A 27,939-nucleotide genomic window follows, 5' to 3' on the forward strand; every position below is an offset into this window, starting at 1 on the left:
CTAGAGTTATGTTGCTTATATTTACTTTCAAATGAGAAATTAAAAACCAATAAAAAAATCACTTCAAAAAAAATCACTTCAGTCTCAATATTCTACGATCTTTGCTTTACAACTGAATAAGAAGAAAAATGATCATTTCTTATAATCATTAATGTCACTATAGTTTCAAGATAAACATATATGTCCCCTCGCCTACAGAGATGTAGTAAAGGACGCTCAGGAAATGCATCGGATAAGGAGGAGACTACCAATTCAGCGCCTCCACTGAAAGGAGTATGGACGCTGAAATGAGTAGGCAGAACATCTTTCCTTCATTTGGGCTAAGTAAAGAGATATCTGCTTCACTGCCTAATCCTGTTTTATGTGCCTGAAAGATGCTATAATTGTAAAATTTCTGCATCTTTTTTTCAATCCCATTTTCCATCAAGTAAGAGACCGTTTCTGGACTGCCATATAAGCCATCAAAAGTGAAATAACAATAGCAACTTCAACCCCCAGAACTGAAGACAAAATCAAATGTTTACTTTCTTCTGCATTAAACACATGAAAAAATGTATAACTTTTCTGATATGGTTTTGCAGGAAATTATTCAAATAATTTTATAGGAAAAATCTTCTAATAATTCTCTTTAGAGGACAATTTTATTATCAAAATTATTATCAAATTTTATTATCAAAAATTATTAAATACACACCTGAGTTTTATATTTGTTTTCTAAGGAAAGTTGGAAGAAACATTAGAGTAGCTCCCACTTCCAAAGGTCCTATTACTAGCCAGGCCTGTGTCTTATTAATCATTTATCCTTACAATATCCCTCTGAGCTAGATATTATTAACTTGGCTTACAGAGGAAAAGCTGTTACATGGAGGATGATTTTCTTTCTCAGATTTATTCAGGTAATAAGAGGCATATCTCCCGTGCAAATAAATGCCTTGTCAGTTTCCAAAAGTATTGTTCTTTTTTCATATCCAAGTCTCTCTTCAGTGGTAAAATACAAATAAAATCAAAAAGTATGTAATCAAAAACTTTCCTCAGTATGTCCTCTGCAGTCATTGGGGTGCCACTGATTGCACCTTGTGGTGACTTATTGGCTAAACACTTATGATTGAGCAAAATTAAAAGACACCAGTGAGAACTCCATTTAGATTTTCTAAATGAAGTGAGCTCATTGCCAAAGGCTAAGTGTGTCCTGATGCAGACATTAGAGCTAACAGCAAAGCTTGACTCAGTGCAATTCGTTAGTGATAGACTTGTAGATGAGCCTCTTGCTCCAGCTAGAGGCTCTGCAGAGTTCACTCTGTGCTACCATCCTGTCTGTTGCTTTACATAAATTACTTTCTTCAAACTTGAGGACAACTCCTCATGGTACACATTACTATTAATCTCCGTAAGTTGAAATACAGTCTTACAGGAATGTTGTAAGCTATGTAAAACAACAAATCAATCAATAATTACAGAAAAACATCTTATCCAAGGCAGTATAAGTGAATTCCTCTCCCTGAACAATGATAATTCAGTGCCTGTCATTTGATAGTTGACTAAGTATATAAGGGTATAGAAGCAAGCAGAAAGCCTTCCCAAAGATAGAGATACAAAAAAGCATAAGCAACTACTGAAGATGTCTGAATTTCAAATCCAGTTAAAGGGTTACAGTCAGCATAATCATTTTTGTAGACTGACAAGAAATCAAGTTTCAGTTTAGCAAGTAACTAATGATCACACATACTTTTATGAAAATAAATTTAGATGTTTACATGCCTATTTGAAATTAAGTTCTTAGGCTATGATCACATATAGTTTCTGTTTCATCAAGAGATCTCTTAATCTATATTCCAGGCAACGAACTCATGTCGATCCTTCTGATTCAACCTCCTAAGGATATCTCCCTCTCCCTTTCAGTCTCCCCCTTCCTCTCCCTCTCCTGCTTTCTCTTCCCCTCCCCCTCCCTGTCCCTCTCCTTCTTCCTCTTCCTCTCCCTCTGCCCCCTCCCTCTTGCCCTCCCTCTCTCTCTCTCTGTCTCTCTCTCCCCCCTGTACCTTTCTATCTCATACACATATAAGCACAGTCCTTGTTTTTCCTCTCCTCCTCTATTTTTCATAGAATCTATTTCATTGATAAATTTTAGAGAAATGCATTACAAAAAGAAGAAGAGGTTATTCAAAGATTTGCATTTATGGGATATTTATAGATTTATTGAAATGTCCTTCTATAGTAAAGTGAGAATATAACCAAAATAAATACCAAAAAGGGACTGCAGGTTTATGAGTTTAGCATTAATATGTTGAAATGTTTAGGTCATTTTATGTGTATAATGAAAAATATATTAAAAAATTAAGAGAGTTCAACTCCAATTAACTGTGGCTCAGAGCAGAAGGCAGTGAAGGATTTCTTAGTTCTTCTTGTGTAAATGTTGAATAAATGTTTAATTCTCTGGAGAAATAACTTGAATTTCCATTGATTTTACTGGTACAGTAATTAAATATATTCCCTCAGGAAATATGCTTCAGTGTTCTGGGAAGCTGCCTATTGTCTGGGTATCTTTGGCCAGGTAAACTGTTTCCTGTATTTTAGTCCTGTAATATCTGATGGTGCATACAATTACTGCTTATAGAAGAGAAAATGCATGTCATTTCAAAGGTCAGGTATACCTTTTAAACATATATTTTATGTCTTTTAAATGTTTCCACATCATTTGAAATAAATGATGTGAAAACACAAAATATAAACTTTATTTAGGGTTTGTATTGAGATTTAACAAAAAACATTTTTCCTTAATGGTAATAATCATTAAAATTATTTTAAAATCCTCATTTGTTTATTTAAAATGGAGGACAATAGCATGTGTCTGGATTAGCCTTTTGTTTCTTTCCCCTGTTATTTCTCATTACTAGCACTTTCAGTAGAGTAGATAATAAATACTACTGAGAATCCTGTTAATACAACTTCCATGTATGTATTTATACAATGGGTGTGATTATTTTCCAAGGTGGTCAAAATACGGTATTGGATTCCCTGAAACAAAAGTTATGGATGGTTGGGAAAATGACAATTCCTTCCCAGTTGATCAGTGTATAAAAAGCAATTGTAATCAAAACTTCAACAGGCTATTTATAGGAAGACTAGGTATCCTAAAGTTTTCCAGAAAGGCTATAAGAGGATAAAAATATCAAAATGAAAAAGATAATAGTGGGGAGAGAGGGAGTTTTTGAGGATTCATACATCTATTGCAGACACATGGTAATCTGTGCTACTCCAGAAACTTGGTACTGAAGGAAGAATAAAAATATATGCAATGAAACCAGGAATATTCTCAAACAAAGAGTGTTTATTTATTTTTTAAAGGCATCTAGGGAATTAAACACAGAATGATAGTATTTTTTTAAAAGTATCAAACATGCCAGGGAGATAGCTCAACTAGCACGAGAATCTAACTTCAATCTTCAGAATCCACATAGAAATGCCTGTGCAGTGCTTGGCCTTGCAATACCAGTGTGTATTTTTGGCATCTTTGTCAGAAATCAACTGACTTTATTGGATGTGTTTATACCTGCATTTTATCTTCCATTGATGGATGTGTCTGTTTTTGTATTTTCCTTATGGTGGCTAAGCTGCATGACATAAGGCTGTGTATTATCATGAAGTAGTATTCATTTCACACAGGATTGAGCTTTTCTATTCAAGAATTTTCATGCTCTCATATAAATTTTAAGGGTTTTTTTTCATTTCAGAAAAAATGTCATGAGAATTTTAGTTCTGATGACAATGAGTACATACTGAGCCCATATGATCCTGAATCCACCAGACCTAATAGGTGTATACTTTTAAATACAACAGAACAAAAATGAAACATTATGGATACATCTTAGACTTAATAGCATTCATATGAAGACACCAAAAATATCCAGAAAAATAGACATCCACTTTTGTGCCCAAGTCTTGGCCCTAAATCTCAACTAATCATCAGCTGTGCTTCTTTTCTTCCCTTTAACTTTTAATTTCAGTAAATATCATTTCCCTGCCTACATTTTCTAATTACTAGTTTAAAACACAAGGGCAATCTGCATAATTACTACCTTAGTCATGTGAGGGTTAGTACATGGCTTGGCATAGAGTAAGACTGCAAGTTACTTATAGACATAAATTCTTACTTTATCATCAATATCATCTGCTTCACTCTCCCTCTTTTTACAAAGGATCAAGAAGGTGACTAAGTTTTCTTTTCATATAATGTGAAATAGTTTTCCTGGAAATGTATAGAACGTACAGCCTTGCCATCCCCAAGATCCCTTTGATCTGCATAAATAGTATTGTCAGTAATATAAGTATCACACAATGTAATTGTTTTTCTAATAGGTTTTATTTTAACTAACACGTGAAATAATTCACTCTAGCAGAAACACTCACGACAGAGCAAGTAGACAGTAAATCTGTAAAAATCCAAAAGTTTTTCTTAAAATGAATGAAGCATAGATAATAAATTGTACCAATAATGCTTGGTAATGAGAGTCAAGATATTTTCTTATTAAAATTTTCCATCCAGTCACTTGATCTTTGACAAAGGAGCTGAAAACATTCAGTAGAAAAAAGATAGCCTTTTCAATAAATGGTGCTGGTTCAATTGGAGGTCAGCATGCAGAAGAATGCGAATTGATCCATTCTTATCTCCATGTACTAAACTCCACTCCAAGTGGATCAAGGACCTCCACATAAAACCTGACACTGAAAGTAATAGAAAAGAAACTTGGAAGACCCTTGAGGACATGGGCACAGGGGAAAAGTTCCTGAACAGAACACCAATAGCTTTTGCTCTAAGATCAAAAATTGACAAATGGGACCTCATAATATTACAAAATTTCTGTAAGGCAAAGGACAACATCAAAAGGACAAAACATCAACCAACAGATTGGGAAAGGATCTTCACCAACCATAAATCCGACAGAGAGCTAATATCTAATATATACAAAGAACTCAAGAAGGTAGAACACAGAGAACCAAATAACCCTATTAAAAAGTGGGGTACCGAGTTAAACAAAGAATTTTCACATAAAGAACTCTTTCACACAAAGAACTGGATGGCTGAGAAGCACCTTAAGAAATGTTCAACATCATTAATCATTAGGGAAATGCAAATAAAAACAACCCTGAGATTTCACCTCAAACCAGTTAGAATGGCTAAGGTTAAAAACTCAGGAGACAGAAGGTGTTGGCGAGGATGTGGAGAAAGAGGAACATTCCTCCACTGCTGGTGGGATTGCAAGATGGTGCAACCACTTTGAAATCAGTCTGGCAGTTCCTCAGAAATCTGGGCATACCACTTCTGGAGGACTCTGCTATACCACTCCTAGGCATATACCCAGAGGATTCCTGAGCATGCAATAAGGACACATGCTCCACTATGTTCATAGCAGCCCTATTTATGATAACCAGAAGCTGGAAAGAACCCAGGTGTCCCTCAACAGATGAATGGATACAAAAAATGTGGTATATATACAATGGAGTACTATTCAGCCATTAGAAACAATGAATTCATGAAATTCTCAGACAAATGGATGGAGCTGGAGAGCATCATACTAAGTGAGGCAACAGTCTCAAAAGATCAATCATAGTATACACTCACTAGTAAGTGGATATTAGCCTAGAAAATTGGAATACCCAAGACATAATCCACCATATAAATGATGCCCAAGAAGAACAGAGGAGTGGTCCCTCGTTCTGTAAAGATTCAGTGCAGCAGTATAGAGGAATACCAGAGCAGGGAAGTGGGAAGGGGTGGATGGGGGAATAGCGGGAGGGAAGATGGCTTATGGGACTTTGGGGGTGTGGGGAGTCAGAAAAGCGAAAATCATTTGAAATGTAAATAAAAAATATATCGAATAAATAAAAAGAAAGAAGAAATATGTTCCCTCCATGTGAGAAATATGATCCGTTCTGTCAACAAGGGTGCTACTGTTACTATATAGTATATCTTTACAGGTATGTTAAAGGCTTGTTCCCAGAACAGTTCTTTAGCTCCAGCTTTGATACACTTGAATTTTCTTTTCTCACCAGAGGGATAACCACAAGGATCTTTATCCATTTGCAGATGTCAGATTTAAATATTAAGTAAATATTTTTGATGTGTAAATTAATTTTTTCAGCTATTTTGTTCCAGTAAAACAAGTTTGATTTATGCAGATAGTAATAGCAGTGGATACACATTTGGAAAAATTATGATGTTTTTTGATTTCTAAAAATTTTCACTGTAATAAGCCTCGATTACATCTGAATGCAAATATCTGAAAAATAGTTAAAAGGGTATTTTTTAAAGTAAGGATAGTTATTTAGGATAGTTGTTTTTATATATTAGCATAATTAATATATAGGATAAATTCTATATAGCAAAAAAACAAAGCAAATTTAAAGTAATGTTATGATTTTGCGAAGGTGTGCTGAGTTAACAGAGATCTTTGCTTATATTAGAGCTGTAACTGAACATAAAAATTGCTTTTTATGAAACTACTATTATAGTAAGTTGGTATAAGATTAACCTGGTTTTTACTAAATTTAATTTTTTAGGAGGTATCTGATAGTAGAAATGATGAAACTCATATAATTGAAGTTGATGCCTCATGTCAATAGTATACTTTAAAATTTTAAAAGTAACAAAGCTTACATGTGTATTAAATATTAAATTAAATAATTTAAAATTAAGTCAGCCTATAAACATATTTACTTTCCAAATATTGATGGTTTTACTTTAGAATCTTTTATTATTGCCTTTATCAACACACTTTTTCATCTACCATGTATTCCTAATTACATTATTTGTAAATAATTATATATATTGTATACATATAAATTTACTATATTTATGCATACATAAAGTACACTTATTGTAGCTTTTCAGTGCTATAGCAAAAATATCTGAGATAGTAAATTGATAAAAAGAAAGCTTTATTTTGCCTCACAGCTTCAGAAGTTTTATTTTTTGCCCCCCAATTCTGTAGACTTGTAGCAAATGGAACATCTGTATGCTGCAATAGAGCTAGGTTTTCCACTGCCTGTAGGCTGGGAAGTAAAAGCAAAAGCAGGAACCAGAGTCTTAGCATGCCCTTCATGATCTTGGTCAAGTGACTAAGGTTTTGCCCATTGGCTCTACTTCAGAAAGAGACCAGTTTCCAGCACTGCAGTTATCTAAATCAGAGCCTTCACTTCATGACCTTTGTGTTACCCATACAAAGAAAATCTCCCTTTTGGGTTTTGTATAAGAGTCATTTTTTTTTTCTATAGCATTTTCATCTACCAAATGTGAGCTCTGCTTCTTGGCAGTTCTGTGTTACCAAATTTGTTTTTGGAGTAACTGAGCAAACCACCTTTCTTTCTTTCTTTCTTTCTTTCTTTCTTTCTTTCTTTCTTTCTTTCTTTCTTTCTTTCTTTCTTTCTTTCTTTCTTTCTTTCTTTCTTTCTTTCTTTCTTTTCTTCTTTCCTTCTTTCCTCCTTCATTTCTTCTTTCCTTGCCTTCTTCCTGTGTTCCTTCCTTCCTTCCTTTCTTTCTTTCTTTTTTCTCTTTCATCTCCTTCTCCTCCTTCTCCTTCTTTGTTCATTGTCACACTTTACTTGCTGTTGTTCCTGCATGATCAGTGCAGACAGTAAAGGAAAAGACTTGCAAAAAAAATCCCACAAAAGATGAAGCCGCCAATTGATCATGGATATGAAACTAAATTTTGGGGATGAGACTTTTCCTACTAAAAATAGAATACATCAGAATATGGTTCTGCAGCATTTCACAGTTAGTACAAAAAAAAGGCATCTTATCGCTATCTAATATCAGCATTTACAAAAGAGTTAAATGAGAACTTTTCCAGGATTAGTAGAACCTTTTCTCTGATATATTTTGGGTTTTCTTTTTTCTTTCTCTTTTCCCCCAAAGCTAGAGGACAGAATGCTCTGTGGAAGGGCATAAACTCTGCCGGACTCTCATTCCTGGTGTCTTAGAGCAGTGGGACTTTACAGAATGCCCTAAAATCCTCACTATGTTGTGCTAATGCTACCAAGGTCATTCATCCATGGTGTCTTTGAATAAAATCATTTGAGAACCCTGATGGAAATGAGAATGAGATTCATTGCTAACTAATTTACAGCTTGTGTCCTGAGCCTGAATTGCTTTCTGGTAATCTAGTCAAAGAATAGTTCCATGATCTGAGGAGTCACATTTAATTATCCTACAAATTATCCCATCAATATACTTTAGAAACTATAGCAACTTTCCCCAATGATTTTATAGGGTGATATATGTCTCAGTGGTTAGAACTTTTGATATTCTTTATCTGCACCCTATTTAAGAAGTGTCAGACTCAGAACTGTATCCGTAAATCTCTGCAGGCCCAGAGCGACCAGGGTTCAGGCAGCCTTGATGATATCAAGTTTGCCAGCAGCAGAGGCTGCCACAGATGCTGCTCTCAGATCTGAGCTCTGGAATAGTTTCACACTGATATTTCTGAAAGGCAAATGTGATCCTATCTCTGCCAGTTTTAAAATCTTCCAATTCTTTCTACAGACTTCCAAATAAAGTCTAAACTGCTAACATCATCCACCCACAAGACATTTTACAGCTTAGCTCTCATCTTGTTCCTCCCTTAAATTGTACCCTACAGAAAAGTTTAAACACCTTTAGGTCACACAGCAGACCATGTTATCCTCTTTTTCAAGTTCAGGTCTTTGCATTTGCCTTTTAGACTGCCTGTGTTATTCCACCTCTGCTTACCTAGGGACATTCTATTTCAACATGTTTGTGCTTGTTGCTTGATGTTAGGAGTGTCTGTTTACAAGTCAATACTCTATATGTCGGAGCGGAAATATTATTTTCATCACATCTGTACTAGCAGGGTGGCTGGCAAAAGTGCCAAACATTTAGGAAGTTTTTCACAGATACTTGTTAAATGAATTAATCTACATGAATGAAGGAATGAATCAACGGATGAATTTTTCATAAAATGTTTTTGGTTTCTTAGAATGGCATTGATTAGATTATTATCTATCTAACTCCATGCTCATTCTAGCTGCATCTTAAACCAGGCCTATTATTTATAGCAGAGCTAGGATATCTCATTACAGTGGACCATATGGCATAGCAAAGAAGGACCAAAAAGCTTCTCCAAATCCCATTATTAGAGACTTACACACACACACACACACACACACACACACACACACACACACACAAACACATCACACACACACATACACATACACACACATACACAAAGAAACAAAAAACACACAGGGAAGCAGCAATTAAACACACAAACACAAAACAACGACATTTGAGTGCTAATATTGAGGTGAGCTCCATTTTTGAGCTCTTAGAGAACTGAGGTCGCATTTTGTAGGATATCACTTGTTCTTGACCTCTTCAGTTTTACCCAATTTTAACAGGAAGAGACAAAGTAGCATATTGTGTCTACATGCTAATGTTTAAGAAGAGATGTCTGAAAACAGATTCTCAAGTGGAGAGTTACATGTACTAAGTTTACACTGGGGAGCTCTCAAGACACCTGCTGGTGGAGATCAAAATCAACAGACTAGAAAAGAGCCTTGAAATGAAAGCCTCCCAGCTGGTCACAGTGATGATGCAACCTTCAGGTAGGGGTTCAATTACGTACCATGTTAAATAGCCAAGCTCTAAGACTATGTCCACTCCAGATATGTGGTAACTGTGCAGGGACCCACACTATTATGCTAAGAGCAAATTTGGAAACAGAAATTAGAATTGAACAAAGTCCTCTGACATGCCTTGATATAATCCTAGAGATTGTTTTACACTAGGTACATGTGTTTGGGAGACAAATGTCATAAAGTGCAGTGGATACAGTGCAATATGCTGCTCTCTTTTTTCCTTAAACCCAAGGAATTTATTCTTCCAGATACTGGCAGCAGAACCAGTCTCTCAAGAATGTTTCCTTGAGAGCGATCCAGGGTGATCCATTCATGTCTCTGGAACTGTGTCAGCACCATCTCATGGGGTCCTTGTGAAGAGAATCAAGATCCACTCAGGAAAGACAGCCAATTGCATTATTTTTTATTATTGCTATGAGAAAAAAATTCTCACAGTATCTAGTGAATTAGTGCACAGTGCTTATCCTACAAATATTGAGGATAGATGCCCAAAAGATATCTTATTGGGTTCAACTAAAAGTTTCATTCCAATAGGATGAGAGACATCTGTAGATACCACTATTCATTTGTTTTATTTATACCAGTCTTTAGAAACTGTACAATTTCTCTGGCTTCTGGAATTTTCCTCTGTCTTGGAAGTGAGTAAATGCAGACACACCCTTTCATGACTTAACACTCTGACCCCACAGTTCTATCTCATTTTCTAAGCATACTCTCCAACTTTATTTTTCTACAGACCCCTGTTAAATATTAAACATGTCGGTAATTTCATTGTGGCAACCCAGGTAAACCAACACAACTACCGTGGTGTTATGGTTTGCCATTAGATAACTTAATTCTATTTACGACACAAGTTTTCATTTGTCAGCAAGAGATCATGCAATGGTTAAGTACATTAGGATGTTTATGTCTGTAATAGTGGTTTCTATGAATGGATAGGCCATTATTATGCTAACCGCAACCACTAATGCATACTTCCTATAACAATAAAAAGGAAAAAAAAGTAAAACTTCCTCATAATTTGCCACTCTTTAATCTAGTATCCAAGATCCATATACACATTTAGCCTTTACCAATAACTTTTGACTACCTCTAGTGTTTGTTTTCAATATGTGTGCCCTATCTCTCCTTTATAGGCTTAGTCATCCCACAGAGGGTTAGGATTTGGGATGAGTTACTGCCATGATGGTGTAGGCTGCAGATGAAATGAAATAAATCAAAAGAGACTCTGCAATTTTTCCTGTCTGGATAACACGCTCTTCATGGAGCGCTATTGCACTGACAAAGGCTGACTGGGAAAGAACGAGTAAGTAAACATTAGTTACAAGCTATAGAAGAAAAGGAATGAAGAGAATCAATGTGTGTTGTCTTCTGCTGTCCAGTGACTCAGAGAACCACTGTGTTGTGGTGAGGCATATGGATAGCAGCAAATTGAACACTCAGAAAGGATGTAAATTAAATAGCAAATGTGCCTAAGAGCCAAAATTCTTTGTCTTAAGTGATCAGAACAATGTGACTATTTTGTATTATGATTCATGTTTCCAACCTATTAGTTTTATTTGACTGTCATAAAAATATAAAATTATTTCTTTTATAGGACTGGATTCTTTAGATTACAAAGTACATGATCATCTTTCCCAAATATGAAGAAAAATTTAGGGATGTCTAAAGAGTGTATGACATTGGAAGCCCAAGACCCAGATGATTATTAGAGGACATTAGCTATTGTTCATATTGTCTGTATAGAATCATGAATTTCCTTTCTCAATATCCTGATTTTGGTTGTGCTAGCAATGATTGATATGTTGAATAAATACCCCTATTAATTTTAGATTCTCCAGTGTTTTCCTATTTAAATAGAGATTATCAACTTCTAGTTTTTATTGTATAATGTCTGAGGATTTAATTAAATATTTAGTCAGCAATTATCTGATTTTAGAGCAATAACACAAGTGGTAAGATGGCTGGAAAATGACCAGCCATCTTAGTCTCTGATGAAGATCATCGGCTGTTTATTTATTATTATTTTTTTTAACCTCAACAAAGAAATTTTTCCTGTGTAAGGGTGTCAGATAATCTCTGTATGGGAGGGAACTTCTGCTCTGCACCTAGGCAAGGCTGTTTGGATTCCAACCTGATTCTACTGGTACAAGACCTGACAGTTTGGTTCCCTGGCTCTCATATCTAAGGTCAGCATAGTAACACATATTGCTGCACTCTGTTGGAGACCAAACTCTGGGAAACCAGGCCCTCAACAGCTCTCACCTTGAGAGTTCACTGACCTTGCAGTTTACAGCTGAACCACCCCCTTCTTCACACAAGGCTGATCAACTGGTTCTCATCCTGGCCGAACACTTGGGCTTGTCTAGGCGGAACCAACATTCCAGAAATGCTCCTGGATGCCACAGTCAACATCCTTCCTGGATGACCTTTCCTCCTTCAGTGCTTTTCGCATTCCCCTTAGCCCCTCCCTACTTCCTCTTACGGAGTGTTCAAAACCAGGTGTTTTGCTTTTCATTAAAGAGGCTTTGACAAGACCCCCCTCCTTTTGCTTGGCCTTGCTCCCTTCCCCCTCCCCCCACCCCCCCCCCCCACACATTTCTTTCTTTCAGGCTTGGGTTCCCCTTGGCTCCCTGAATAACTAGGTCTGGCTAGTCAGGACAGCACTCCCATAGCATTTTATGTGTAGGTATTGGATTGGTTCTCTATATTTTTGTCTATAAACTTTCCTGCTCTGAGACATTGCTAGAACTATATTAGATCCCTCTTTTAATCCAATATTTTCTGTACTATAAATTATCTAGCCCTTCTATTTTATCATCATTTATTCAGATATGTTAGAGAACTGATATATGTGAGGCAGTTTATACAACATACAACATTTATGTCTTCCTTTATTACATTTTCTTCTTTTTTGATGTCTTTCTTAAGTTTCATATATGTGTTCTCCACTTACATTATTTTCCTCTTTCCTATTTTCCCAACCTCTCCCATCTCCCCTCAACTCTCTCTCAAACTCCTGATGCTTTGTCTTTAACTATTATTATTATTATTATTATATACATATATACATACTACATATATGTATCTAAACAAATTAATATAAATACAACTTTTAGAGTCTATTTAGCATTGCTTTTGTGTATATGTTCTTAGGGATGACCATTGGTATTGTATAGTGACTTGGGGTTCTCATCTCTAAGGAATAGTCAGAGATGATTTTCCCACTCTTAGCAGTTAATAATTGCCTGTAGCCCTCCTTTGTTAGTATACTTATTTAACTCCCTGTTAAACTTATTTATCCCTTATTTAACTTCCTGCACACATCTCTACTCGGTAGAGATATGTGCAATGCAGGGGTCAGAGGACAACAGAGAGAGTTGTTTCTCTCTGACCATTAGGTGGTTCAGGGACTTGAATATTGATCCTCAAGATTGGCAGCAAATACCTTGACCTAGTGAGCCAACTCACTGGTCCACATTCAATTCTTAATGACAAGAACATTACTAAATGTCTCAAAGTAGTATGTTAAAAATATTTTACTTAATATTCACTCATGTATATTAGATGTTTTGATAAACTTCATCCACTATTATCTACTCATCAATCCTCCCCTCTTTCTACAACTTCCCCTTCTAAATTTGCATATACATATACACATATACATATATGTGTGCATGCACATGTGTGTGTATGTGTAAAATCAACTGTGTCCATTTACTGCTGTCTTATGTAAATTAATATGAGACAATCTACAGGAGCATGGATAGCCACTTAGGGCCAGTATTCCTGAAGAAAACTCTTCTTCCTGTTTATTTATCAAATACCAACAGTTCCTTAGACAGAGATAGGATGTCATGAACCCTTGTTCGCTATGTTTTGTGATTTTTGGCTGGCTTTGTGTGATGTAAACCTTCTGGATCAGTCTTAGTCGCTGCTCAAAGTGCAACTTTTAACTATAGACTGAGATAAATAATTTGAATATGGCTGTATTATTTTGAATTTTGGAATTACACTAAGGGAATCTTTTTTCCTGGAAGAGTATGCTTACATGGAAAATGAATCAAGAGGCCTCATTAGAAGCATGCATCCAAATATTGAAGATTTGGTTGGAAACAACTACTCTTTTGTTTGTGTGTCAACCACACAAGCTGAGTACAGAATATAAATTATTCAGCATAATGGGACGTATTTTTAAACATTGCATCCAGGAAGAGAAGCTCGTGAAAAAAGATTAATACTAAGGTCTTAAAATTATTCAATAATAAATCTGCAAAGTTTTCCGGTGTATTAGACAATGAGAATTCTTTCCTATTTAATATAAAACTGAATTGCCTACATTTAGAAAAGTCGTTATTAGTGCTTGCAATAGGAAAAAAATCTCAATATATAAAATGTTAGATAATTATTATTTTTCCTCAAGCATGAGGTTCTGCATTCATTTGTTCAAGTCCTTGATATCAGGTTCATGACACAAACTGAGCATGTTGCCTGTCTTCGCTGTGGGCTGACAGGAGCCCATGTGTGTTCATCTGTAAAGAAGGAGGGGCAACAGGTGTTAGAAAGGAGAGGCGAGAAATGGAACAGTCATTTTCCCTCTTGCTTGTTCCCTCTTCTTCAGACTTTTGTTTAGGCCTAATTGGCTAGAACTGAGATATCCCAGTGATTCCAGCTTACAGAGGATATGAGTGAAGTGACCAAAAGAGCTTGAGGGCAAATGCTTTCTTCTATGAGTACAAAATATTTGTCTCTATCATCTATCTATCTATCTATCTATATATCTATCTGTCTATCTATCTCTCTATCTATCTATCTAAAATAGATCTATCTATTTTAGAAATGATAGTAGAAGACTGAGAAAATGAATCAAAAGGAGAAAGGCAACAACTGATCTTAAAACAAGAAGGCCGGTTTGGGCTCATTCCTTCTAGGTCTCAGTCATGAGTAGCTGACTCCTTTGCTTTACAAAGCTATTCACTTCTGGGAGGCCATGATGGAGTGGGGCAGACATGAGCCAATAACAAGTATATCCTTTAAATCCATATCAGGAGAGATCAATTTCTCCATCTAGGCTCTATGTCAACATTCGTTATGTTATAAATTTATCATTGTTTTGCATACTCATGATCCATCTAATAATCTCAATAACTGCTAAAGAATTGGCCTTCATCGTCTGCACATTCCAGGGGGAAGTCTGGGCAGATATCATATCAGAAATATAAACATCAAGCAATAAAGTGAAGTGGAAGTTTCTTGTAGTGTCATGTGATGCATACTTACATGGTGTTTTACTGAGGCAAGACCCATGGGAGGACACATGATGTTTTGAGGGAGTATAAATAGGACTTAGTAGACAGCAGCATTGGTTTTGTGTTTTCTCTGATCTTCACTTCATTGAGAGAGGCACAGCATAGAACTCCTCCTGGCATTTGGGCTGATCCTAGTCTCTGCACTAGCTCCTCCTGCTTTGTCAGCGACCTGGCGGTTTCTGCTGGATCATGTACAGGTACCAATTCATGCTGAATACACTGTTGAACTGGACTGCTGGTATCCTGACAAAGAGAGATTGGATGTGCCCCCCAAAGAACTACTTCTGAACAGATCCATATTCCCTTGTCCCATTTACCATCTTTTCTGCCTTACCTTTGGACAGAGGGCTAGAAGCCACATAAGCATAAAGACCGAGTTTGGACCCAACCACCCATATAAAAACTAAACATAGCTTTGTGTGTCCATAACCCTAGCAATGAAGGAGCAGAGAAAAGCAGATCTTTGGAACTCTTCCAGTGCCATATATCTAATTAGTGAGCTCTGGGTTCAGTGAGAGATCTTTTTCTAAGTAGTAAGATGGATGGAGATAAAGGAAGAAACTCAACTCTGACCTCCAGACTCCCAAACATATTTGTATATACACACATATGTTTGCAGGTATGCATGCTTACACACACACACACACACACACACACACACACACACACACAGAGAGAGAGAGAGAGAGAGAGAGAGAGAGAGAGAGAGAGAGAGAGAGAGAGAGACCTAACAAAGAACCAAAGTCACTGAAACATTTTTCACTGTTGATTGATTGTGCATTGTAACCAGGAGACATTTGTGGGGAGCTCTTTGCTGCCCTCCATGATAGCACTTAAAACACTCTATGAGACAGGATAACACTGATATCTCAGGTCTGTATAGTGAGCAATCTGTATGAATAGTGTTGAGTGCCAAGAGATTTGATATTGTCCCTTCAATCAAAACGTATTTCTCTAAATCTTAGGAAGCAGGTAGTGGAAGAAGTACTGCCTGGAAGGTGATACATTTAGCCAAAACATGAAAATGCTATCAGTCAGTTGAATGTTCAGGTGATTGAACAATAAAGATTCTGAACCAGTCTCCAAAGTGTACAGATGCTGAGGAAGATGTCTGCCACAGCAGAGTTCCGTGTGTTTCAGTTATTTGATTTGAAGCATAACTCAAGCTTTGTCTTCAGATTAATATTACAAATGATGGCATTTTTATTAGAGTTTAGAGTGTCATAAATATCTGTTTGCATTTGTTAAGGCACAATGGCAATATCTTGAGATGAAGTGATTGACCAAATCACATTTCAAGAATTGTTATAGCCCTATTTATTTGTTTTAATAGTGGTTATAATTTAGCAAATGCAATTTGAAAGTTATATAAATGTACTATTCCATTAGAGATGGCAAGTGACCACTTGAGAAAATTCATAAAGGTCTGCATCTTGCTAGTTTTGAGCCTTGTTATTTTCACCAGCCTGGAGAAATTTCTCTGATGATTCCACTTCAAATGATAGGTATACCAAACAGGTTAGGGGAATTAGGCTCTCTTAAATGTTTAAATGGAATCTTGTAGGATTGTGTATTTTAACAGATGCTGTTAAAAATTTTTTTTTCAGTGACACCAGCTGATTCAGTTGGAAACATTTTTATGGAGCTAGGGCATAAATCTCCATCAGTTACAACTTTCTTAGTTTGCACTGAGTGCTATTAAACCTGCTTTCTGTTTCATTGTGCTTCAGTATACTGAGTAAGGTAATAGATAAAGTCTTTGAATAATTGATAGTAAGAATATTAGTTATTTTTTCTTTTACGTTTCATATCTCTAATGGACAATCAGATCAAATGAACTGGCCTATAGAATATGAGTTTTAGTAGAGCTAAAGTTGCCATTTATAAAGAACTGACCTTTCCACAATCACTAAAGGCAAGGACATCTTCTAACTCCATTTAAACCATACATCTTTCAGCATTGAGCAATGAGAAAGTACAATGGTATATCTAAGAACCTGATGCTCTAAGTATTAGATAATTTCTCTCTGTGGATTGCATGCATTAAGTACTACTGATGCATTAACTGTACCAGAAGAATTAGACAGAGTTGACTTCACCCAAGGATGTTTCAGTAAAAGACAGTTCATTATGGAATCTGAGTTTCATTCACTGAATTGCAGGATCCCAAGTGCAGGTAGCAAAATCTTGAAGTCGGAAGTACTTGGTAGTCTGTGCTTAGTAATGTGTACTTGGTAGTCTGTGCTTGATAATTTGCCGTAGACAATGGAAAGGTAACTTGAGGGCAGACAACCTTTACAGTTACTTGATATTTTATTCCTGTCTCAATGACTTTATCAAAGCCTCAACATAGCAGTGACATCATCTCTGGAGCTTCTTTATGAGCTAAGTGATTGCCTATTATCAGGAATCTTCAAGTTTAATGCAACATCATACTTCTTAACTACATAATTGAAAACTGCACACCACCATTTCGGCTTTTCCCATGGTTTCTGCTCATATGCTAATTATTTTGTTGTCCTGGCTGTAGTGGAGCCTTCAGAAATGTTTTTAAGTTCATTCTGTCTTCTGTAAGATCCATTTTAGTTCCTTACCCTCTTAGAGACATTTTAAAATTTTAAGTTATCAATTGTGAGCTTGTTGGAAAAAACACTTTCCCCCTTTTACTCTTATACCCTAAGTTCATTTGGCTGTCTTCTACACGTTTGGTCATTAACAGAAAAAACAATGGCTTGCTAAGTTGCATAGAAACTGTCTGAAGAAAATAAAAAAAGTCCCAGGCAGTGGTGGCGCTTTAATCACAGCACTTGGGAGGCAGAGGCAGGCGGATTTCTGAGTTCGAGGCCAGCTTGGTCTACAGAGTGAGTTCCAGGACAACCAGGGCTATACAGAGAAACCCTGTCTCGAAAAACCAAAAAAAAAAAAAAAAAAAAGAAAGAAAGAAAGAAAGAAAGAAAGAAAGAAAGAAAGAAAGAAAGAAAGAAAGAAAGAAAGAAAGAAACTGTCTGAAGAATCAAAAGCTTTCCCTCATCTTATCAAAATTACAAGTTCAAAAGACAATTGTTTAAAATCTTGCTATTCTAGATGGGGAAAAAGTTGAATCTATGTTTTACATTCAATCTAAAATACTTACCAGGATGTCTAGCCCATACATATTTCATTTGTAATTATACTATGGTTTTGAAAACTCATTCTTTACCAAATGCACAGGATAAATTTGTGTGTGTGTGTGTGTGTGTGTGTGTGTGTGTGTGTGTGTGTGTGTGTTTGAGAGAGAGAAATGTGTCCTGGTGCATATGCATGTGTACACACATGTACACCACACACTTGTACACACACTTGTACACAGAGACTTGTACACACACTCACACTTATATACTCACACTTGTACACACACACACACACACACACACACCACACATGCCATCTCTAGTCAGGGTTTCCCTGTGTAGTCCTGGCTACATAGAACAGGTTGGCTTCAAAATCATATGAATACCATTGTCTGTGCCTTCCTGGGTTGGAAATAGAGTCTTGCACCATTTCACACAGTGCTTCAGACTGCTCTCTAAAGCATAAGGAAAATGTAATTATTGTTAAATTATTAGATGAGAGGGCTGGAGAGATGGCTCAGTGGTTAAGAGCACTGACTGCTCTTCTGAAGGTCCTGAGTTCAAATCCCAGCAACCACATGGTGGCTTACAACCATCCGTAATGAGATCTGACTCTGTCTTCCAGAGTGTCTGAAGACTGTGTACTCACATATAATAAATAAATAAATCTTACAAAAATTATTAGATCAGAGCATCAACTAGAGTTTGAAAGAATGAGAACAGACAGAAACTAAACTTTCACCAAGTACCTTTCAAGACATCATTGATCTATTAACACAGGCATTATATTGCATTGCTAAACCAAACAAGCTTCAAACATGAGTCATGCCCATATATTTAATATTGTACTTGTGTTAAAAACTGGAGAAACCACTATGGCCAATATCTTACCAGCCACAGGTTCACTCCTCAATTAAAACGGAGTGGGGACTTTTATGTTTATTGTCTATGGAGATTCTTCACTGCAAAGAATAAGATGAATATTCTGGGGCTGAAGTAGTTAAAATAAATAAAAAATAAATAAAAAATAAAAATAAAAATAAAACTTTGAAATGTTCCAGGTCCAGTTTCCAACTACCACAAACAACTTAGAATCATCCTTTACTGCATTTTCAGAGAACCTGGAAGCCTCTGGGGCTCCAGGAGAGCACACAGTGCACACACATCATTCAGGGAAAATACTTTTATGTATCAAATAAAGCACAAAACTAAGTCTTAAAATTAGAAGAAAAACTGCGAGACACCATGATTATGGTGAACTAGTTCTTGCTGTAAAAGAAAAAATCCTTTCACTTTTTACATCTTTCTCATGTCAATAAGTATATATTAGCAAGTGTTTTCAATATAGTTTTATATGCCCTTTATGTGTGGACATTGAGATTACAAGAAGGAATCATAAGTTTATATGCATCTGGAAAAATATTTAACTCAGTGGCTTCCAAGTTTCATCTCTATCACAGATGGTATTTAGCAATAGGGTTTTTTTTGTTTTTTGTTTTGTTTTGTTTTTTATTTTTGTTTTTGTTTTTAGATCCTAATACATTCTTTCATCTTCACTTCAGTACTGAACAGGATAACCAAACACATAGAAATTCAACTTACCATGGGATGCCCTGTCCTGTAACTCATTCTTTCCCCCAACTTGTCTCTAAAACTCCCTGTTGGCAGACTGATTACTGCCTGCTCCAGAAAGGCACAGATATGCTGTGTTATGAAACAACCCTTGAGAATTTGCCCAAATGCTACTCTGTTTTATCAGTTACTAATTTCTCTGTGAAAGGAGGGCCAGTACATATTTTTGGAAAGGTTTGTCACAGGAAAATACCAGCCAGCTACTTTTGCAAGACCGTCATGTGAGAAACAGATGGCACATATATTGTAAGAAATCTGTCTAGGTGACCAGCCTGTTAGCTGCCTTCATCCTGGGAGCTGCCTTCCCTTGATATTTCATATTCCATGTGTTCCACAGTCCTCTTCTGGTGTGTTTATACTTGGGTTGAAAGACTATTGCTTCAACCTAAGTCAAATCTAATTGCCTAATTTACTTTTTTATCATTAAGTTTCTGCCAGTAGTTTGGCTACTGTAGAAATACATATAGGAGATCCTCATACAATTAAAAGTAAAACAGCCGTATTATTTTACTATGCCAATTCTGGGTATGTATCCCATAGAAAAGTCAAATTTCACTAGGCATACTTGCACATGCATTTACTCCACGGCACTAAACAAACTGCCAGGTAATGAAATCAGACCCCATATGTGCTTTAATTCCTTCTAGGTAGAACAGATTGAGGTCTCTTATAGTCACTTTCAATAAAAGCCATTCTTATTTAAATTACTAAAATATTTATTTATAGAAAATTGTGAAAATAAAGTTAGAAAAATTATGTGTGTATATGAATGTATGAATTATGAATATATAATATTCATATTATATAATATATATGTATGTATGAGACAGAGAGGGAGAGAGGGGGGAGGGGAAGGAAGACTAGAGTAAATAATTATATCCTAATGTTTTGACCCTTTATTTAATTTCCTATAATTAAGTTTCATTTGGGTTGTTTTGGTTCATTAGCCTGATTTTTAAGGATTTAGAACAAAGGAAAAAGAAACAAAAAGTTTGTAAGGTTTCAGAATCTTTGTCACCTTTGCATTACTGGTTGGACTCCCCCAGAGGTTAAGAACTGTTAACATCTGTTTGTTGATTTTTCTCATTATTTTAATGTTCTGAATTCTTTTTAAAAGGAATTAAGAATAAGTACACACATATACACACATATAATTTACTTCATTATATTCTTGTCAAACATTTTAATTGCATGCATATCTAAAACATTAAACAGACTTACCCATTTCCGTCATTTGTGAGGAAAACAAGAAAGTCCAGATAGACCAATGCTATGAGCTATAATGCATGACAATTAGCAGACATAGAGATAAGACATTTTTTTAAGTCCAAGAAGAGCTATCTAAGCCATCTGGGGGCATGCCTGGGCATTACTGAATTAGTTCTCATCTTGCTTTCAAAATCAACAATTTGCAAGCAAACTTATTGTTCTTTATGATCTTAGTTTCCAAAGTTCATATTAAAATCAAACACATTTTTCTTAAGTATTACTAAGCATAAAATTTAACTTTCACAGGCTTCTTTAAATTCTACATACTCTTATTGACATTAAAATATTTCTGTGCATCATTATGGCAGCCTTAAAACCTCTGCAACGTACTGTTGCAGACTATTTAAAAATCTTTTGATTCTTTAAACCCAGGCTGATATTTGAAGTGGATTCAGTCAGTATTTTATTTCATAACTCATGAAAAAATAAAGCTAATGCTGCATGCTAAATGATGGGTAGATTTTCTTATTTTGAGAAATCAGTACCTTGAAGTATTTTCATTTTATGTGGTCAACAAAGATTTCTGAAGGTGATTCAGGACATGTGCCTGAGGCAGAACTGATCTTGTTATAGGTGTGAGATTATCTTACTTTAAAACTCCAATCCTGCCATTAAATCATTGACAAGGCTTTCATTCCAAATCTGGCCTTAAAATGCATAGCACAACAGAGGGGCAATTAAAGGTAGTCATAGTCTATTATCATTGCCATTGGTTCCGTTAATGAGTTCTGTGACTTGTTTCAGAATCAAAACGCTACTCCTGAGAAAGCTTATCAACCTTAGTAAGTGAGTCATTATCTCCCTGCCCTTAAATAGCTAGTGTTCTGCGACTTTGAGTTTGGGGAGCAGTACTGAAAGAAAGTCTTTATAAGAGAGCCATTAGTCTTGTGCAGTCTTGGATTTGACAGCTTGTGAGGTGGCACAGGCCATTACTCTACCAACACCATTTCCAATTCCTCAGGCATCTCCTCCAGCACCCCTGGGAAATTGTTCAGTTTTATCATAATCATAATCTCTCTCTCTCTCTCTCTCTCTCTCTCTCTCTCTCTCTCTCTCTCTCTCTCTCTCTTTCTCTCTCTCTCTCTCTCTGCCATTCCTTATTTACATCTCTTTTCCCTTCTTTCTTTTGCTCATTACAAATTTTAAAAATGAAATTATGACAGTCATCTGGATGTTTCATGCTATCTGCCTATTTTTATAGCCTATGCTATAATACTTTATTTGTACTTTAGTTGAAAAGGTAAGGCCCTGTACTAGTACCAAAACAGAAGGATACTTTCAGTGTTTCTACAAAACAATTAAGAGAATACATTTTATGCAATGAGATTGAAAGTTTAGAACCTTTCAATTTGTTATTGAAAATGCATAGCAGTCCTTGAAATTTCTTTTTTTCGTGTGTGTGTGTGTGTGGGGGGTATTTTTCGAGACAGAGTTTCTCTGTGTAGCCCTGGCTGTCCTGGAACTCACTTTGTAGACTAGTCCAGCCTTGAACTCAGAAATCCGCCTGCCTCTGCCTCCCAAGTACTGGGATCAAAGGCGTGTACCACTACTGCCCAGCTTAGTCCTTGAAATTTCTAGTGAGAAAAGAACTAAGCTTTTAAGAAAGAAGACATGTGAATAATAGACATAGATCTGTGGTAGACTGTTAGCTTTTCAACAAGGTCCTGAGTTCAATTCTCAGCACTGCACAAGAAGAAAGTTTTCATATGGATATCTCTCAAAACAATATGTGGAATAGGTATGATTTTATGATAGAATTCCAGTGCTTAAGTAGTTATTCTGTGTTGACATTTAGTTTTTCATGTAGATTTGTAATCTAAATCTCATCAACATTTCATTATTTATTCAATATTAAAATATAATATTATAATTAAATATTAATGGTATCTCATTAACTCTCATGGCTTATGGTTCATATATCAGTTAAACAATAAAAGTTACAATACATTTTTAACAAATGAAAATGGTATTTTATACTCTGATAATGACCATTTAGAAAAATGGCCATCAGAACATGTAGGAACTGGATGAAATTGATAGAAGTTTTCCTTATTACAGTAGTATGATTTTACTTACTTGTTCTGGATTGAATTGATAGCAGGCATTTATGTATTCCATGTTGTAAATATAAATGCATCACAAGAAAGTGAAAGTTAACTCAATGAAAGTGTGTGATCATCATCATTTTGTATTTTCATTCTTTTTAAAATTATTTATTTATTTATCCTCCAGATTTTATTCCCTCACCCTGGTCCACCCTCCAAATGTTCCACATCCCATACCTCTTCCCCAGCCCCCTATTTTCATGAGGATGTCCCCACCCCCAACTCTACACTCCACGTGACCTCTAAACTCCCTGGAGCCTCCAGTCTCTTGAGGGTTAGGTGCATCTTCTCTGACTGAACTCAGACCTGGCAGTCCTCTGCTGTATGTGTTTGGGGCCTGCTATTACCTGGTATATACTGCCTGTTTGGTGGTCCAGTGAGATCTCGAGGGTCCAAGATAATTGAGACTGCTGGTCCCCCTATAGGGTCACCCTCCTCCTCAGCTTCTTCCTGCTTGTCCCTAATTCACAACAGTTAAAAGCACCTACTGCTCTTCCAGAGGTCCTGAGTTCAATTCCCAGCAACCCTATGGTAGCTCACAATCATCTGTAATGGGATCCAGTGTTCTCTTCTGGTGTGTCTGAGAGCTACAGTGTACTCATATGAATAAAACAAATAAATCTTTAAAAAAAAAAGTAAAACACCAAACAGTTATAAAGGGGCTGAGTGGTTAAGAGATGAGTGGTTATGAGATGGCTCAGTGGTTAAGAGCAGTAACGACTTCAATTCCCAGCAACCAAACAATGACAAAATACCATCTGAAAGATTTTCATTCTTTTTTCATTTTTTATGCCAAATATTCAGCTCAAATTATTTTCATAGACAATTTTAAGAACCCTTACAAGAGCCTTATGAGAAAATGTAGACGTGCTTAGCAAACTTCTCTTGAGTTGTGAGGGTAATCTGTATGAGTTTACATTTAATGAGTGTTAATATATCTCAAGAGTCAGGTATCTAGAAGTTCACCTACCATAATTTCATGGTTAGAGATTTTAACTTTCTTTGGGTCACTCAGAAACTCAATCAAAGTGGGTCATTGGGGCAATGAAGGATCTTGATTATTTCAAGTGTGTTTGTGTAGTTGGTATACATGGTGTTTGGGCAGTTTTCTCCAGGGAATTTTGCTGAACTTATTGTCTAAAAAGTTCCTCATTTGGCTTTTATAGTTTGATTCTTGTCTTACGACTCAAAAAATAGTGATTTTTTTTTTTTGTCTCTGAGCACTTCTGGTGATAATGAGACATATTTCAGTTCTATTATGAAAACCAAAAGAAAAAGTATGCCAGATCATCATTGGATATACAATGGCCCAACACTGCACTCAAGTTTGGAAGTTATTTCTTTGTTGGGAAGAGAAAGCCCCATCTCTAGATGAAGAGCACCAGGCAATTAATTATCTGTGAAAGGGGAGTCCCATACTTTGTTGTAGATAAGTCCTTTAAATAGTTTTTTTAATACCATGTATCCAGATCTGAAATCATATATGGAGAAACAATACTATAGAACTTAGCAGAATGAATTTAACATGTTGCATGCAATCCATAAAGAACGAATTTGAGGTAATGTTGCTCTTTAGTTGTTTCTATTGCACAAAAATAGAGGAGAGACAGCTGAGCATAAGGAGCATTTGGGTATGATAAATATATGCATTTTCTTGATTGTGGTGATCCTAGGCTCAGCCCAATGTGGAAATTTATCAATTCCAAAGATTATCTGTTTTTTTTTTCATATAAAAGGAAAATTAGAATAACATTTTAATACATTACAATTTTCTGATTAATATTCATTCTTTTGTCATAAATAAAAACAGATCTTCCTCCTCAATAAATATCTCTCTTTTGTGAACTTACACAGTAATGAAAATACCTGGTCAACATGCAAGAATAAATACTTTTTGGCCATCTTGAAATTCTGCCCTGCAAAGGATACTTAAGCTCTCATAATGTCTATAATGTTATTATTCCCTGTTCATTTTTTGTTAACTCTCTGAAGAGTAATTAGAAGGAATAAATCTGAGAGTTCTAAATTTGGTACATATTACATTCTTTTTTTTTTTTTTTTGGCTTGGAAACCTTTAATTACGGCAATTCAGTTGAATAAATTTGAGCCAGGGTGCACAAGATATCCTGGTTATTTGAAAGGCTGGAGGAGGAGGAACACAAGTTCAAGAGAATGTTTAGAAAGACAAACAAACAAAGTATGGGTATGGGCTCTCTTCTAGTTTCTTCTCTTACATTCAAATGGCATTTGCCAAAATGTCCTGTGCCCTTCTGCAAATACTTCAATTTGATGTAAACTGTTTTGAAACATGATTCAGAATGTTTTAAATTAAATTAACTCTGACTTTATATTGGTTACATCAACATGAAATACATTGTTTCAGGGGGAAAATGTTATCTATTTTACAATGGATGAATATTCTTAAAATTCATCAGATCTTATGGGTCTTTTTATTTTTTTAAATGAAACTCCTCGTTATTTAAGTGGTCAATGCATTATTTTCCTTGGATCGTCTTTATTGTATCATTTTATCTTTGAACAAGGACATTACTAAGGAATAATGACAACCAGCTGAACTGAATTTGCTCTAAGCTTCCTTCCAAAGTAAACACACCATGGTTCAACAAGCTCCTAAAATAATTTGAATTGTTTCTCACAGTAAATTATGCTTTTTTCATATTTTGGAATGTTTTACTGTCATTAGAGAAAACACATAACATTTCTTTGAGGTTCAAAATAATCAAAGGAGCATCCTCAAAGACTTCTTTGTAATGATTTAGAACCTGGCTGAACATGTTATCTGATGCATCTATACAAGATCTTCAATTTAGTCTGAATTACACTAGTCCATTTTTAGTTAATGATTCATATTACCCATTATACTTTGCTTCTGTTTCAAAAGAGGAAAAAATCTTCAACCTATCACTATGTTAAATCATTTTTTAAACCTTATTTCTAAAAATCCTCTTTTTTAAAAAAACATTGCTGCCTAGTGAGTGGTAGCAGTATAATTTATAACACTGGTCTTCCTGGGAAATTCATTTCCAATTTGTCTGCTTCTGACTCTGCTCTTCAGGCCTGGGCAATAAATTATCATTGATGTTCAGTACATCAATCAATTTGATGTTGTTACTGAGAAAATATAGTCAGGGAAAACTGATAAGACTCTCTAAGTTTTAATATATTGATAATAAAAGCAATTATAATCAGATATTTTTTAGACATATTTGGGAATAAATATGCATTTTTTTCTTGAGAAGCACAATCAATTTTGTGGAAAAAATGATAACCTATTTACTGGAGCATTACAAAAATAGAAGTTATATTTTAATATTGTATTTACATTAAAAAAACACAAAATACATAAAATATATTATCTGAAGTTTTCTTAATTGAGTAATTTTTTAATTTTTCAACCTTATTTTTCCCACACATGCTGTATTTTTTAGTTTCCCTTTTTCATGGGTAGTGTGTTTGTATGTGTGCTTATGTGCTTGTGAATTTGTGCGTGTGTGTGTGTGTGTGTGTGTGTGTGTGTGTGTGTATTTACTAGCTCTTCTATGTCTCTATATATGACATGATAGGCATGGTATATTTGAAATATCCTACATGATCTGATGTACTGTGGCCATACAATTAACTGATAACATGTAAGAACACACAGTGTATATGTTAAATTTTAAGAAATATGTGATCTCTGTGGCTATTTTTCAGTGTTGAAGGCCTAATAAAAATGCATATTAATGAAGTCTCTAACCCTGCAGTCTTTGAAGAATAAAGGAAAAGTTTCTTGATAAGTTTCACAGCTTTATCAGTAGTATCAATGAACATTTAATATACTGTGGGGTGAGTGCACAATTTAGTATTCATTATTATTAGATGGTCATAATTAAGCCAGTTCTGGTTGTCCTAGTCGCTGTTGCATTGCTTGAAGAGGCACCATGACCAAGACAACTCTTTTTTTGTTTGTTTGTTTTGTTTTGTTTTGTTTTCCGAGACAGGGTTTCTCTGTGTAGCCCTGGCTGTCCTGGAACTCACTCTGTAGACCAGGCTGGCCTGGAACTCAGAGATCCGCCTGCCTCTGCCTCCCAAGTGCTGGAATTAAAGACTTGCGCCACCAATGCCAGGCTGACAACTCTTATAAATGAAGGCATTTGACTAGAAGGCTTGCTTACACTTTCAGAGGCTTAACCTATTCTTAAAACTTAACACTTATCTGAGGGGGGCATTTGAAACCTCAAGCTCTACCTCCAGTGTCACATTTCTGTCAACAAAGCCATACATTCACAAACAAGACCATGACTATATGACCTATGGGGGCATTCTTATTCAAACCACCATATTTCACTCCCTGTCACTACTACAGAATAGACTTGTAGCCATATTATAATGCAAAATGCATTTAGTCAAACTGAAATTGTCCTTGTGATCTATAACAGTGTCAATACTGCTTTTAAAGAGCCAAAGTTCAAAGTCTATTCTGAGTCTCATGCTAATCTCTTAATTTCAACATCTTATAAAATTCAAAACAAAAAGCAGACCATATATTCCCAACATACAATGATATGGAATTACCATTCAAAAATAGGAAAAGGAGGTATAGCAAAAAAATACTGGACCAAAGCAAACACAAACTACAAGAAAAATCCAAAAATCTGCATTTCTATGTCTGATGTCAGAGCATTCTTCAGATCCCCAACTCCTTTCAGTTTCATTGACAGCAACATAGTTCTCTCTCTTGGGCTGGTTCCACACCTGGTTTGTAGTTTCCTTTGACAAATATCCCATAGGTCTGGCATCTACCACATCTTAGGGTCTCCAAGACAATCCAGGTTTTCTCCTCAAAGGTTCAGTCTTTCT

The sequence above is a fragment of the Apodemus sylvaticus genome, chromosome 15 (assembly GCF_947179515.1).
Source record: "Apodemus sylvaticus chromosome 15, mApoSyl1.1, whole genome shotgun sequence".
Lineage (NCBI taxonomy): Eukaryota > Metazoa > Chordata > Mammalia > Rodentia > Muridae > Apodemus > Apodemus sylvaticus.